Here is a 15,858-nt window from a genome sequence, read left to right on the forward strand (position 1 = left end):
CTCAATGATATGTAGTACCTCTTTAACCGCCACAATCATGTACTGAATGCTCTTTGCCAATTTTGGCTCTAATCTGGAATCGCTATAGTCGACACTGGAATCAGAGTCCGTGTCGGTATCAGTGTCTGCCAACTGGGCCAACGTACGTTTCTGTGACACTGAGGGGACCTGACTTTGCAATAACATATCTTCTATAGATTTCTTCCATGCCTGGGTCTGAGACTCAGACTTTTCTAGCCTCTTACTAATAAGAGTCACATTAGCATTCAAGGCGTTCAACACATTTATCCAATCCGGCGTCGGCGGTGCCGACAGGGTCTCTCCCCCAGCCGTTTGTGTCCCTAATATAGTCTCCACCTGGGAAGAGCCTCCAGACTCAGACATGCCGACACACGTGTACCAAACACCCACAGACACACCGGGCATGTAGGGGACAGACCAACAGTAAAGTCTGTCAGAAAGACTCAGAGGGAGTTTGCCAGCTCACAACCCAGTGCCTAATCACCGGTTCTGAAACACTAAAGAATGCCCCAGACCTGCAGCGCTTTTATATTAAACATATATTGCACCAATATTTCTGCAGCCTGTGTAGAGGAAAATGGCGCTGAGCTGTGTGATCTGTGAGGACGAAGCTCCGCCCCCTTAATGGCGCGTTTCAGTCACGCTTTTTTCAAATATATATTATTACTGGCAGGGGTTAGGACAGTGCCTAGGCACTTATGTCCCCTCTTGCCAGTTTATTTTGAGGCTATTCTGCTGCCCAGGGCGCCCCCCCGCGCCCTGCACCCTGTAGTGCTGCTGTGTGTGTGGGAGCATGGCGCGCAGCGTGCGATCGCTCTGCGGTACCTCAGAATGCCATCACTGTTGCCAGCAGTCTCCCTGAAAATAGAAAACCTAACAAAAGTCTTTTTCAGAGAAACTCAGTAGAGCTCCTCAGAGTGCATCCAGTCTGCCTGGGCACAATTCTAAAACTGGAGGGGCATAGAGGGAGGAGCCAGTTCACACCCTTTTAAAGTCTTAAAGTGCCCATGTCTTCTGCGGATCCCGTCTATACCCCATGGTTCTATGATGACCCCAGCATCCTCTAGGACGTATGAGAAATAATACCTACATATGCGCATGTGCCTATTATGGGAAAACCGCTACTTGAAGTTGTAGAGGTATGTATTTGTATACCTATTTCTGTACCATATTTGTTTGTCTTTATGGGAATCTTCTCTCTTGCTCGCCCCTTGCGCTCCTTCCCTTCTGTGTGGTCTATTTACTAAGCTTTGGAGAGAGTAATAGTGGAGAGAAATAAAGGGCAAGATTCAATTCTTGTACCCAGGGCCTTGCTAGGAACCAACGTGGTTCTTCACATACAGAAAGTATTAAAATGTTTCCATTGTTTTCATTCTGCGTATCTACAGAAGCAGAATTGACCACAAATAAATCTTAAAAGCATTACTGACAAAAGGCCAGAAGAGATATGAATAATTCTGGCTGTGTCACCACAGATAATTCTGTTTAATACGTAGAGTAAACTGGAAAGGAATAACAAGAAGCGGCTTAAGATCGTCAATAATTTAAATGTTCCTATTATATTCTTGATGTACAGTATAGATCATTCAACCTTATTTATTATTTATTTATTTATTTATATATTTATTAACAGTTTCTTATATAGCGCAGCATATTCCGTTGCGCTTTACAATTAGAGAAACAGTAACAGGACAAAACTGGGTAATATCAGACAAACCTAGAGATAGGAAGGCCCTGCTTGCAAGCTTACAATCTATAGGGAAATAGGCATTGATACACAAGGATAGATGCTACCTATTGCATAATGGTCTACCAGATTGCCAGGTTCTTTATGGGTTGTATGATATGATTGCCCCACAATGTTGGCCAAGGGTCAGGAGGGTGTGAGAGTTTACTTTAGAAAGACAAAATATGTGAGGTTATGTGTACTGTACAGAGAGGATGTAATTAGATAGGGAAGAATTGAAGGTTATGTGGGTGGGTCTGGAATTTGATAGGCTTGTCTGAAGAGGTGATTTTTCAGGGAACATTTAAAGCTTTGGAGACTAGAGGCGAGTCTTATTGTGTGTGGGAGGGCATTCCACAGAGTGGGTGAAGCCCAGATAAAGTCCTGTAATTTTGTTTTGAGTGGGAACAAGTAATACGTGTGGATGAGAGACGCAGATCTTGTGCAGAGTGGACTGGTTGGGTAAGGAGATATTTTGAGATGAGTGAAGAGATGTACAGTATATTGGTGCAGTTTAATTAATAGCCTTGTATATAAGTAAAAGTATTTTATATTTAATAAGGTAGAATACTGGTACCCAATGGAGGGACTGACAGAGTGTATCTGCAGACGATGAACATCTAGCAAGGAAGATTATCCTCACAGCTGCATTCAAAATAAATTGTAGTGGTGAGAGCCTATGTTTGGGAAGACCAGTCAGGAGACTATTACAATAATCAATGCGGGAGATAATGAGAGCACAGATTACAGTTTTTGCTGTGTCTTGTGTAAGATATGGTCGCATCTTGGATATGTGTCTTAGATGTATGTAACATGATCTTGAGACAGATTGAATGTGGGGAACAAAGGACAGATCAGAGTCAAGAATAACACCTAAACACCTAGGCAGCGAGCTTGTGGGGTAGGGATGATTGCTGAGTTATCAACAGTGATAGATATATCTGGTTGGTAACTAATATTGGAAATATCATTAATTCAGTTTTGGAAATATTAAGTTTGAGGTGGCGAGATGTCATCCAAGATGAAATGGCAGAAAGGCATTCAGTTACACAGCCCAATACAGATGGAGACAAATCTGTGGAGGATAGGTAGATGCAGGGGACAAAAGATGTAGGGGTCCCCCGTATTTTTTAAACAAGCACCGGGCTCTACTAGCCAGAGAGATAATGCCACAGCCGGGGGACACTTTTATATAGGTCCCTGCGGCCGTGTCATTACCCCCCCAACTAGTCACCCCTGGCCAGGGTTCCATGGAGGAGTGTGGACCCCTTAAATCAAGGGGTCCAACTCTCCAGGCACCCAAGGACCAGGGGTGAAGCTCGAGGCTGTCCCCCCCATCCATGGGTGGTGGATGGGGGGCTTGATAGCCTTTGAGTAAAAAAAAGAATATTGTTTTTTGTCATAGAACTACAAGTCTGAGCAAGCCTCCCCCACAAGCTGATACTTGGAGAACCACAAGTACCAGCATACAGGGAAATAACGGGCCCGCTGGTACCTGTAGTTCTACAACAAAAAAATACCCCCCAAAAAACACAAGACACACACCATGAAAGTAAAATTTTATTTAGACACACTTACACACTCACATACTTACCTACATCCAACACTGAGAATCATGTCTACTTGTCCATGTAGAATCCACGGGGGACCTGTAAAAAAAAATGATACTTACAACCATACTTACAACCTCTACATCTTTTGTCCCCCGTATTTTTTGAACCAGGACTGGACGCAGAGCCCGGTGCTGGTTGTATAAATATGGGGGGGACCCTACGCATTTTCCCCCCTGTATTTTTACAACCAGGGCCGGCTCATAGAGTCCAAGGCTGGTTATACATAGGAGGGGGGACCTCACACAATTTTTTTTAACTTTTAACTCTTTAAACACTTCTCATAATGTACACAATGAAGCCCTGCACGGATCTCACTGATCCGGCCGGGCTTCATTGTGTTATGTCCGGCAGTGTTTTACTAATCACTCCCGTAAAACACTGCCCGACAATACGAATCACAACGACATCGGAAAATACAAAAATCGCAAACTCGGCAGCTTCGAAATTACTGAAAATGGATTCAAAAAGTTGCAGTAAAATACGTCCGATAAAAATCGAAATTAAACTCCCATCAAATCGGCCCAAACACAAATTTTAGTAAATATATCCCAAGGTGTTAGAGGGTTCAGGCAGGGAAATGAGCAGGTCACTGGCTGTGGAAGAGCATACCATTTCATTTCGGATCTTATCAATCTTGTCCTTGAAATAGGAAGCAAGATCTTGCTCACTGATAGCGGCTGGTGGGTTGGGTGAGGGAGGTACAAGAAGTGATTTAAATGTATTAAAAAGTCGTTTGGGGTTGGAGGCTTGAGCAGAGATGAAAGATTGGAAAAATGTTTGTTTGGCAGTGTCCAGAGCATCACGATACGAGTGGTACATGGTCTTATATGTGAGACATACAAGATTTACGCCACTGGCGTTCTATTTTACGTGAGAGTTTTAGTAGGTGTCTTGTGTATTTAGAGTGCCACGGTTGACATCTAAGTCTACGTGAAGAATGTGATGGGTAGCCGTAGCCACTTCATCAAGTGCTGTTTCTAGAGTTTGGTTAAGGTGTGATACAGCAGTCTCAGGAGAGGTAGAAATTGGTGAGAGCAGTGGTTGCAGAGAGGTAGATAGTTGTTGAAAATGAATAGCATTAATATTTCTGTAGATTAGAGGAGGCTTGATAGACTTCAGGGACATGGAGTTTGGAGTAATGGAGGAGAGCATGCAGGTGATAAGATTGTGATCTGAGAGAGGGAAAGGGGTGTTAGCGAGTTCAGAAACTGAGCATAGTCTGGTGAATACAAGATCAAGGCAGTGGCCCTATTGATGAGTAGGGGAGTCTGTCCATTGGGAAAGGCCAAGAGAGGACGTTAGAGAGAGTAGTTTGGAGGCATGGGAAGATTCATTTATGTTTTATATAAATCAGTAAAAGAATATCGGTATCCGGTTAATAGGTTGACAGTAATATCATCCGGTCGACATGCATTAGGTCGACCTTGACAAAAGGTCAACGCGGCAATGGTCGACACTGGAAAAGGTCGACATCACTTTTTTACAATTTTTATTCATTTTCAACTTTTTCATACTTTACCATCCATGTGGACTATGATTGGGAATAGTAACCTGTGCCAAGCGCAGCGGTAGTGGGGCCACTTGCCCTCACTTCGCTCGCCATGCATTGTGGTTCTCGGCCATTTTACAGAGTAAACGACACAAAAAATAATAATAAAAAACCGTGTTGACCTTTTTCCCATGTTGACCTTGTGCATGGCGACCTTTTGGGTTCGACCTAGACACTGTCGACTTTTTTAGATCGACCCAATGATCCACATCAGAGAATGTCAGTCTAGAATTTATTTCAAGTGAAAATATTTTACATTTCTTTTGTTTAATGTTGATATAACTTTCTTGCCTGAAAACATCACTGAGTCACATAAAATCAGAAATAGCTAAATTTAAGGGCAAACTCATACAAATACCTTGTAAATGGTTAAGAGCATGATTGTGGTACTACCATAGCAGGGAAGTTTGTCCATCATTGCTCAACACATTTGAGGGTGATAATATAGTGATAGCTTTTTACAGGACACTTGTGTTGTGTTTCAAGATCAATCATTTTCCCTTATTATCTTTAAGTATAATCAAACCAGTCATAGGTGATCTGTGGTGGCACAGCCACAAGCAACAAATATCCAGTTCACAGTATAATGTACTTGTGTATACCCAATTATTGCCTCTTTCAATGTGTAGTCCAGTGGTTCCCAAATTTTTTTGAGTTACGGCGACGTAGAGTATCCAAAAAATTTTCACGGCACCCCTAGGCAAAAAATTTCTTATCCAAAAAATGTTCACGGCACCCCTAGGCCAAAAATTTCTTATCGTGAAATTCAGAAATAAAATATGAAATGAAGTAAATTGTGTTTATATGTTATCCTTAGGTTCAGTTATGTGGTGAGGGACAACATTTTCTTCTGTTTGCCCAAATATATTTTGATTGGCAGCCACCAGCACTGGTTTAGCCTATTACATTGACCATAAATAATCTGAATTGGTTCTGAACCACCAATTCAAGGCACCCCTGCAATTGTCCCGAGGCACCCCAGGGAGCCACGGCACACAGTTTGGGAACCACTGGTGTAGTCAAAGAAGATCTCTGAATTCATCCAGTTAGGAAGCTCAGATTTGACATAGATCATATGTTTGCCTCACTGATCATGTCATACACAAGGAAACATACCCTGTTCCACTTTTCTCTGCTTTTCTTCACTCATTATACAACATCCTACTATCAAAGCTCTGACCCTTATAGCTTAGTCTGACCCTTGTAACTTACTCTTAGTTTGATGGATAGTCCTTGTCCCCCCATTGTGGATATTTTCTTAAATAACTGAGTCTGCATTCATCAAGTAGCCAGTATGAGGCAATCTGTGTAGTGTGTTATGGGTGAAATGTTAACGCAAATCAACACTATGACATTGTTTAAATGAAAAGATACAGCATACTGCCAGGAACAGTCAATCAGAACATCATTTTTCATTGCAAAGCTTCATATTCAGCTGTTTATAGTATTCTGTTTTATTTTTCCATTATGCACTTTTTCCCGAAAAGTTATATTTGAAGGATAATATTGGCAAAGATATTACAGAAAAGTTGATTAATTTATTCATACAAAAATATTAATTACCCTCAGTGGCTGTGCCTATAAAGAATATTTTGGAACAGATACAGATTTCCCAGCATACTTTCAGGACAACTGTTTTATGGTAGAGCACACGGGAAGAAGGTAATACTGCCTAGTATATTCCATGTTCATATAATCTGATAAAAGAATAGTTTTCTTGCAGATGGTCAGCAATGTATCATTGTCTTTGTAATTGTATGCTGCAAAATCCCCCACGCTTTTTCCAATTCCCGAGATATATTAGTAGTAGTTTCTTGCAGACACTGACTCACATCAACTGCTGCTCTAATTGTCTGAGAAATGTCTGGGGTCTGCACACAAATCAGTGTGATAACTGTTACAGACATGCTGCTTAATAGATGTAATTCACATCACTTTGAGAGAGGGATGAAAACCATGTTTTATTTTACTATAAGGCATTGTTTGAACAAGATTTTAGGTCTAGTATGGTCATATTTCCTGCTAAGGAGATTCCTGAGATCTGAATGCAGGCAATAATACAGGTGTGATATGATATACAGCCGGTCGGGATGCTGGCGGTCACATGACCATCCCGTGGCATCCCAACTTTTAGAATGCTGGCAGGGGACGAGGTAATTAATTTACCCCTACCCTGCCCCCTACCCTAACCTGCCTGGGGTGGCGGCTAAGGTTACGATAGTGGAGGGTATCAGTGGCAAACGCAGGATTTGTAGAGGGGGGTTTTGAAATGCAATCTACACTCTTCTCCCACTCTGCAGAACATTGAAGCAAGTGTGGGAGTCTGGGAGAGTGGTAGAAGATCCTAGTAGCACCCATGGATATTAATGTAAACATTGGTCTTTTTATACACTGGATACTGTATGGAATACAGTATTAATATCTAACACACTAGTATAGGCTGTAGCAAACATATTTAAATAATACATAAATACACAAACATAATAGAACCAGTACTGCACTTTCTAAGCACACATTCTCCCACTTCATGGTAAGGCTCCTGTCTCTTCTTCCTGGTAGCTACTCTCTGGTCCAGTGCACTGATTGAGGACTCAGATCCACACATGGCAAACTAGGTTGAATAAGCTGCTACCACTGGGCATATTTAGCAGCTCTGCTCTGTCCCTTATACTGAATGATGTAGCAGCAGCTCTAGTAGTTGTATTATATACTGTTGCTATTGTCAGAATTTGAGCCACTGGCCAAGAGGAGGGGGGTTTCCAGGCAACCGGAAACCCCCCCTGCATTTGCTTATGGGTATCAGCTATGGCTAATCACAGGGGTTGACAGCTTGGGCTAAGACTCAGGGGACTGGGGTCTACGTCTGGCCCCCCCTGTAGTGCCTAGCCCTGAACCCCCCTGGAATTAAATACAATAACAGTATAAACACTTGAGGGCAGGGCTGGATTAAGAGCCACATGGGCCTGGAGCTAAATAATTTGACAGTATGGATGGTGTAGTGGTTAGCATTACTGCCTCACAGCACTGAGGTCATGGGTTTGATTCCCGCCATGGCCCTAACTGTGCGGAGTTTGTATATTCTCCCCGTACTTGCGTGGGTTTCCTCCGGGTACTCCAGTTTCCTCTCACAATCCAAAAATATACTGGTAGTTTAATTGGCTTCCAACAAAAATTAACCCTAGTGTGAATGTGTGTGTGTACATGTGGTAGGGAATATAGATTGTAAGCTCCACTGGGGCAGGGACTGATGTGAATGGCCAAGTATTCTCTGTAAAGCGCTGCGGTATATGTGTGCGCTATATAAATAACTGGTAATAAATAAATAACAATAATTTTAAGGGCCTACTGTACAGTATATTGAGAAGGAGAGGACCTGTGACTAGTGCTGCGTGAATGTGGCCAGAGCCTCCCTGGCTACATTGTGTGCTGGCCTGAGGAGAAGAGCTGCAACTGCTGCTCCCAGGTAGAGTGGCTGTGTGCATATGGGCCCCCACTGGTCCTCTCCATCAGACCTGGGACTAGGTAAATAGTACTCTCTCCCCACCCCCATCTCAGTGCCACTGACTATATGCCTCAATGTCTCCCTAAATACATAAACATAGAAATATTGGATAATTTTGTGAGAAAACTACAAAAAATATTTTAATGATTGTTTGGCCAGCTGTGCACCTGGTCATCATCCTGTGGCCAGCATGATGGGCCTATTTTTATGTATAGGCCTGGAGCTGGAGCTCCATCCGCCCCATTGTTAATCTGGCCCTGCTTGAGGGTGCACACTCTGCACCTTTACATTATACACTCCTCCGGTGTTGATGCTTTAAAAATCACAGGGAAAATGGCACTGCCGCAATTGTCCTAGAGATTTGCACAATACAGAAATCACCAACGGTGTTCCCAGAGAAGTATACATGGGCTCCCTCCTTGCTTAAACAGCCCCTTGCGTCATCCCTGTCATTTTCTACATTGCTATTTGTCTATACAATCTGGTACTAGCTATAGATTATTTGTAATGGGTGCAAAGTGTGCAACCCACACAGACCCTTTGGCCAAGGTCCACCCTGCACCCAGAATAGACCCCACAGTGCATGCTTACAGCGGGTTCTCCCTATAGTATCTGCAGGCAGCTCCATACCCCGGTCTTATCTTGTGCACATGCACAATCTCTCTATCACACAGAAAATGGCGCCACTGGTAGAAGGTAGGTGGGTTGGGCAACTGCATGAAGGAGGGGGGATGGCACTGCACTCATACCAACGCAGGCGTTACTATTACCTCTGGGAAGGAGCACAGCCAGACTTCATTTTACAGGCTTATGCTGTATTGTAATTTTAATACTGTAAGTTATCACTTATTTATTAAATGAATACATGTTTTTAAGGCATTACAGTATGTTTTTGCATCTTCTCTCCCTTACATACAGTATGACCTTTACTATGAGACATTGAGGATTAGCTCCAATAGAAGGAATCACAGGGGTAAATATGATAGAAGAAAATTTGCATTTATTTCAGGTGCACAGAATACCATAGGAAGCTGCTTTGGCAGTAGAAGGAGACTATCCTGTGGAAGAGTCACATAAAGAATGTTGTTGCCCAAAAATAAAATTTATGATTTTTGTAGCTATGATTCCTGAAACAATTGTTCTGTAGCATAGATAACACCGGAAGGGGGGGGATTTACTAACAGTCATTTTTGGGTGTGATCTGTGATCTCCCCTTATCCCTGGAACGTTTTCCAACGCAAATGTTTTTGGCTGGTGTATTATCTTTCTATAGTGTACTGAGTGATTTGTGGAGTGTTGTGACATGCGAATTTAGCTGTGATAAAGCAGTGTGGGGGTCATTCCGAGTTGATCGTAGCTGTGCTAAATTTAGCACAGCTACGATCAGGGACACAGACATGCGGGGGGACGCCCAGCACAGGGCTGGTCCGCCCCACATGTCTGTCCGGCACCCCCCCACACAAGTACAAAAGCATCGCACAGCGGCGATGCTTTTGTACTTTAAGAGTAACTCCCGGCCAGCGCAGCTACTGCGGTTGGCCGGGAGTTGCTCGTCGCTGCTCCTGGGCGCAGCGGCTGCGTGTGACATCACGCAACCGCTGCGGCCCGCCCCCACACGGTATGGCCACGACTGCGTTGGCCGGACCGCGCCAACAAAATGGTGGCCAAACGCCGCTGTTCCGCCCCCCCCACGCCCAGCGACCGCCTCTGCCTGTCAATCAGGCAGAGGCGATCGTAGCGCTCTGACGGCTTTTGGCCATCTGGCATGCGCCGGCGCACTGCGATGCCGACGCAGTTCTGATCCGATCGCACCGCAGCGATAACCTGCAGCATGCGATCGGGTCAGAATGACCCCCTGTGTTTGGTACGATGCCTACATGGATCAGTGCGTGTGCTTATGTCTTTTAAGTGTAAGAAAGAGTTAACTTAAAAAAAAAAATTGGCGTTGGTCCCCCTTCAAAAGAATACCTAGCACCAAGCTCTGTGAGCTGATTACTGATTAAAAAAATATGGTGGAAAAATGGCGTGGGAGACCCATATTTCATTGAACCAGTACTGTTCTCTTGAGTGGGTCCTGGAAATACGTGGAAAAAAATGCGTAGGGGTCCCCCGTATTTTCAACAACCAGAACTGGGTAAATGCCACAGCCAGGGGACACTCTTGTTGGGGTCACCCCGGCTGAAGCATTTACCCCCCCCCCCCCACCCACCCACTAGTATTCAGCCCAGGTTGGGGACTTCTGGGGGAGTGGGGACCCCCTCGATAAAGTTGTCCCCCCTCTCCAGGGCACCCAAGATCAGGCCTGAAGATCAGGGCTAGTCCCGGTACCCCTGGGCGGTGGGTGCCTAGATGATAGAAATTCAGTTAAAGGTAGATTAATATTGTCTTTTAGAGGCGGTCTACAGGCAGGGAGGTCAATCCCAGGATTCCCGGGATTGGCATTTCCCTGTGTGGCCACCCCCCCTTGCCCCACCCCGCACACATAACTGACCAGAAACCGGGGGCGAGCGGGTGGGACACATCATCAGCTCTCTCCCGGCGGCTCCCAGTTGCGTGTGACAGCGCAGCGTGACCTCTTACTGCATGTCACACTGCGCTGGGGAGCCAGGAGGAGGAAGCCGGGCAGCGTCTGAGCGTCCTGAGGACGCTCAATGCTGATCCCTCAATCCCTGGGATTGGAGCTTCCAATCCCGTGATTGAATCCCGGACGTTTTTGGCCCTAAATCCCGGGATTCCACCGGTCCGGATCCCAGGATTGGCCTCCCTATCTACAGGTCCCTGCATGCTGGTACTCAGAGAACCACAAGTACCAGCATGTGGGCCACTAGGGACCTTCTGGTATAGTGCTGTTTTAAAGTAAATATTACACTAAAGACAGTACACACACATTGTGACAGAATAACTTTAATAGACACACTCACACTCACATATACTCACCTTACCTTTGCGAAGATCGGTTCTCTTGTCCAGTAGAATTCCCTACATGGGGGGAGGAATCCACACTTAAACCCAAAAATCCGAACCAGCCGGACCTAGAGGAGCTACAGTATATGTGTATAGTACACATATAGCTCCTCTCCGCAAATGCGGGAACCCACTTGGTTTCATTTGCAGAGCCGCCAGCAAATCAGTGCCCATTACCGTGGAAACAGGTCGCTGATTGGCTATGACTGCACTGATTCTCAATAGCCTGGTTGCTGTTGATTGACAGTCAGTGAACTCACAAATCAGCGGCCTGTTCCCACACTAAAGGGCACTGATCGGCTGGCGGCTTTGCAAATGACAGAAACCACACGTGTTCCAGTATTTTCGGAGAGGAGCTATGTGCATACTGTATTTGATATGCGAATCTGCCCATATTTTTAAAGCAGCAATCATTTACAGGGTAAAACCAACCTGGTTTTGCCTTGTAAATGCCATTTTAAAAATACATTATGGGCAGTTTGTAGGAATTCCCGAACAGTCTGCATCTCTCAGGCTATTATTTTGCCCCAGAAGTCACTCGCACGTCCTTACCTTACTTAAGCCGGACTTGATTCATGCCTGGAGTTCATAACATGCAGCTGTCAATCTGTCTATTCTGTCTACAATGAAAAACAGGACAAAAACCAGCTCCTGGCTTCAGATATGGGGGTTGTCTATTTATTACATAGGGGCAGGAGTAAATTAGATTAAGTGGGGCTGTCCAAAACTTTTTTTTTTAAATATACTTTATTTGCAAGTTGATACATGTACATTATTTATTTATTTATTTATTTATTAACAGTTTTTTATATAGCGCAGCAAATTCCGATGCGCTTTACAATTGGACACAATGATTCAACTAAACTGGGTAATAAACAAACAGTCAGAGGTAGGAAGGCCCTGCTCGCAAGCTTACACTCTATAGGGAAATAGGCATTGATACAAAAGGAAAGGCATTATCTATTGCATATTTGTCCACCGAATTGCAAAGGTTCTAGGTGGGTTGCATGATATCACATCACAGCAATGATGAACCCTGGTCAGAAAAAAGGGAAAGTGAAGAAAGAGAAAATAAGTGGAGGATGTGTGTGGACTGTACAGTGGGGATATAATTTGATAGGAAAGCTTATAAAGGTTGAGTGAGCAGTTCTGGAATGTGATAAGCTAGCCTGAAGAGGTGAGTTTTCAGGGAGACTTAGAGTTTGGATACTAGGGGAGAGACATACTATATTGTGCATGGGAGGGCACTCCACAGAGTGGGTGCAGCCCAAAGAAAGTCCTGCAATAGTGCATGGGAGCGAGTAATGAGTGTGGATGAGAGATGTAGATCTTGTGAAGAGCGGAGAGTTCGGGTTGGGAGATATTTTGAGATAAGCAAAGTGAGGTACATTGGTGTAGTTTGGTTAATGGCCTTGTGTGTGAGTAAAAGTATTTTATACTGAATATGGTAGAATACAGGTAACCAATGGAGGGACTGACAGAGTGGATCTGCAGACAATGAACGTCTAGCGAGGAAGATTAGCATTCAGAATGGATTGTAGTGGTGAGAGTCTCTTTTTGGTAAAGAGGGGTACTCACGGAGTGATCGCTGCTTAAAATCTAAGCAATCTGACTAGATTGCTTAGATTTTAAGACTGATCGCTCCGCGTGTACCCCCTACAGCGATAGCGATGCGCATCCCCGCGCATCGCTATCGCTGGTGCTAGATTGGCCTGCCGTGCAGGCCAATCTAGCAGGTGAAATGAGCGGCCCCCCGTTTCCCCCCGTACGCCCAGTACACATCGCGCTGTGCTGAGCGGTGGGAGAGATATGTGCTGAGTGGTTCACTCAGCACACATCTCTCCTGCATTGGCCAGTGAGTACTGGCCTTAAGACCAGTAAGAAGACTATTGCAATAATCAATGCGGGAGATGATGAGTGCATGGATTAGAGTTTTTGCAGTGTCTGGTGTAAGATATGGTCGTATTTTTTATATGTTTTTTAGATGCATGTAACATGATCTTGAGACAGATTGAATGTGGGGAGCAAAGGACAGTTCTGAGTCAAATATGACACCTAGGCAGCGAGCTTGTGGGGTAAGATTGATTGTTGAGTTCTCAACAGTGATAGAGATATCAGGTTGGTAACTACTATTGGCCGGTGGAAATATAAGTAGCTCTGTTTTGGAAATATTAAGTTTGAGGTGGTGAGATGACATCCAAGATGAAACAGCAGAAAGGCATTCAGTGACCCTGACCAATACAGATGGTGACAAATCTGGGGAGGATAGGTAGATTTGAGTATCATCTGCGTACAGATGATACTGAACTCCAAAAGAGCTGATTAGTTTACCAAGAGATGAGGTATGGATTGAGAAAAGCAGAGGACCTAAGACCGAGCCTTATGGTTCTCCAACTGAAAGAGATAGCGAAGAGGAGGTGGATTCAGAGAAGCGAACACTGAAGGAGTGATTAGATAGGTAGGATATAAACCAAGAGAGGACTGTGTCTTTAAGACCTAGGGACTGTAGTGTTTGTATGAGAAGAAAATGGTCAACAGTGTCAAAAGCAGCTGAGAAATGTAGAAGAATAAGAAGTGAGTAATGGCTGTTGGACTTTGCAGTGACTAGTACATTAAAGTAATGTATCAAATTGCACATACTGTAAGATAAGAACAACAATATGGAAAGCAGAATCCAATGTTTTGGAGCAAAGTTCTTTCACTGAGAATATTTTGTGCCAACTTTATATACATATGTAAATATGTATGCTTTTCCAGACGGAGGGACTCAGCGTCCCGAAACGTTGAAGTAAAAACCTTTGGTATTCACAAATCCTGCAGTGCCGTGAGTTACTCTCTCTGTCTGGGGAGATTACCTTGCTATCTAGCTATCTATCTATCTATGTAAATATATACTGTATACTGTATATATATATATATATATATATATATATATATACAAAACAGGAATGCCCGGCACTCTAGTATGCTTTGTGAATCCGGGTGCCCTCCGCAGCAAAAGGTGCATCAAAATAGAGAACAAAGAGGCAGCGGCACTCCGTCAATGAGTAAATAAAACGTGTAATAGATCAAAGCATTACAAACAATGGTCACGATAAACCAACGTTTCGGGGTCCTTAAACCCCTTTATCAAGGCGGCTCACGCCTTGATAAAGGGGTTTAAGGACCCCGAAACGTTGCTTTATAGTGACCATTGTTTGTAATGCTTTGATCTATTACACGTTTGATTTACTCATCGACGGAGTGCCGCTGCCTCTTTGTTCTCTCTCTCTCTCTCTCTCTCTCTCTCTATATATAGACACACACAATTAGAAACAGATCAAGCTTTTTTTGTGTAGCTTACTGGAATAAATATCTTTATATTTGCATGAAAACAACAGTAATAATAAATAATGTATTTGATAATTCTTCCCAAAACTATGTTTAACTATCTAGTACAAACTGTTAGATAAACCAGCTACTGTAGTTCTCCTGAGCATAGAGATACAGTGGGGCCCAGAGACGTACAGAATATATATTTTTCAATTACTGTAACAAGCTTTTTGCTCTTACAATTACATTATAACTGTACACAGATGCAAAGCATCTCTGTGCACATATCATTAGGGAGAGTGTAATGGGAACAAGGCCAGAAGTGGGAAGAGGGAAGATCAAATTTGGGATGGCGCAATGTTTTTGAAGATTTTCCCCAACATGTAACCAGTGCAACATTAATGCAAAATGTGTCAGTGAGAAATCAGAGTGTGGGGAACAGATCACAGATTGGGAATAATGATAGCTGACATGCATTGGCGTTTCTATAATGGGTGCAATTTGTGTGGTGCACACGGGTCCCACACCGCACACATTGCACCCACTATCGTGGCAGACATTGCCGCCAAAATTGGTCTCCGGATCATTTTGGCGCCATGTTTCCGGAGACCTGCGCATACTGAGTCTACAGTGCCGTACAGAGGAGGGGGCCAACCCGGAGGTGCACACGGGCCCCCTCCCCTGTTGAAACGCCCCTGGGGAGACTTCTGCTGCTTACCCGGGCCCAGGCTTATTGGAGGGACCAAGGTCTGCAGACTAAACCACCCCCACCAAGAATACTCCTCCGCGGCATCATCCTCCTAGTGACGTCTTCAGGAAAATGGTGCCGCACAGTGAAAGCAGAGGTCTTTGCTCTCTAGTGCACATGCACCATCGTTCAGAGTATCAGTGGAAAGATGGCGCTATCTGAGAGGGAGGGACCCGCTTCCCCGTCCCAGCAAGGTAAGATGCTTGACCCCACCATTCGGATCTGCATGGTGCCCCGGGTGAATCATGTGAAGCTGCCCAATTGCTTTTCTTGTGATTGGGCCATTCCCCCTACAGTACCCTGGCCGGCTCTGTACGACCCTGGATCTGGTCAGAGGGTATCAGAAATGTAACGGAAAAGTGATGGGCATTCCCCGGCGGCGACCGGGAGATGGCTAGTAGTGCATGCCAAAATGGTCTTTTT

This window comes from Pseudophryne corroboree, chromosome 1 (genome assembly GCF_028390025.1).
Source record: "Pseudophryne corroboree isolate aPseCor3 chromosome 1, aPseCor3.hap2, whole genome shotgun sequence".
Taxonomy (NCBI): Eukaryota; Metazoa; Chordata; class Amphibia; order Anura; family Myobatrachidae; genus Pseudophryne; species Pseudophryne corroboree.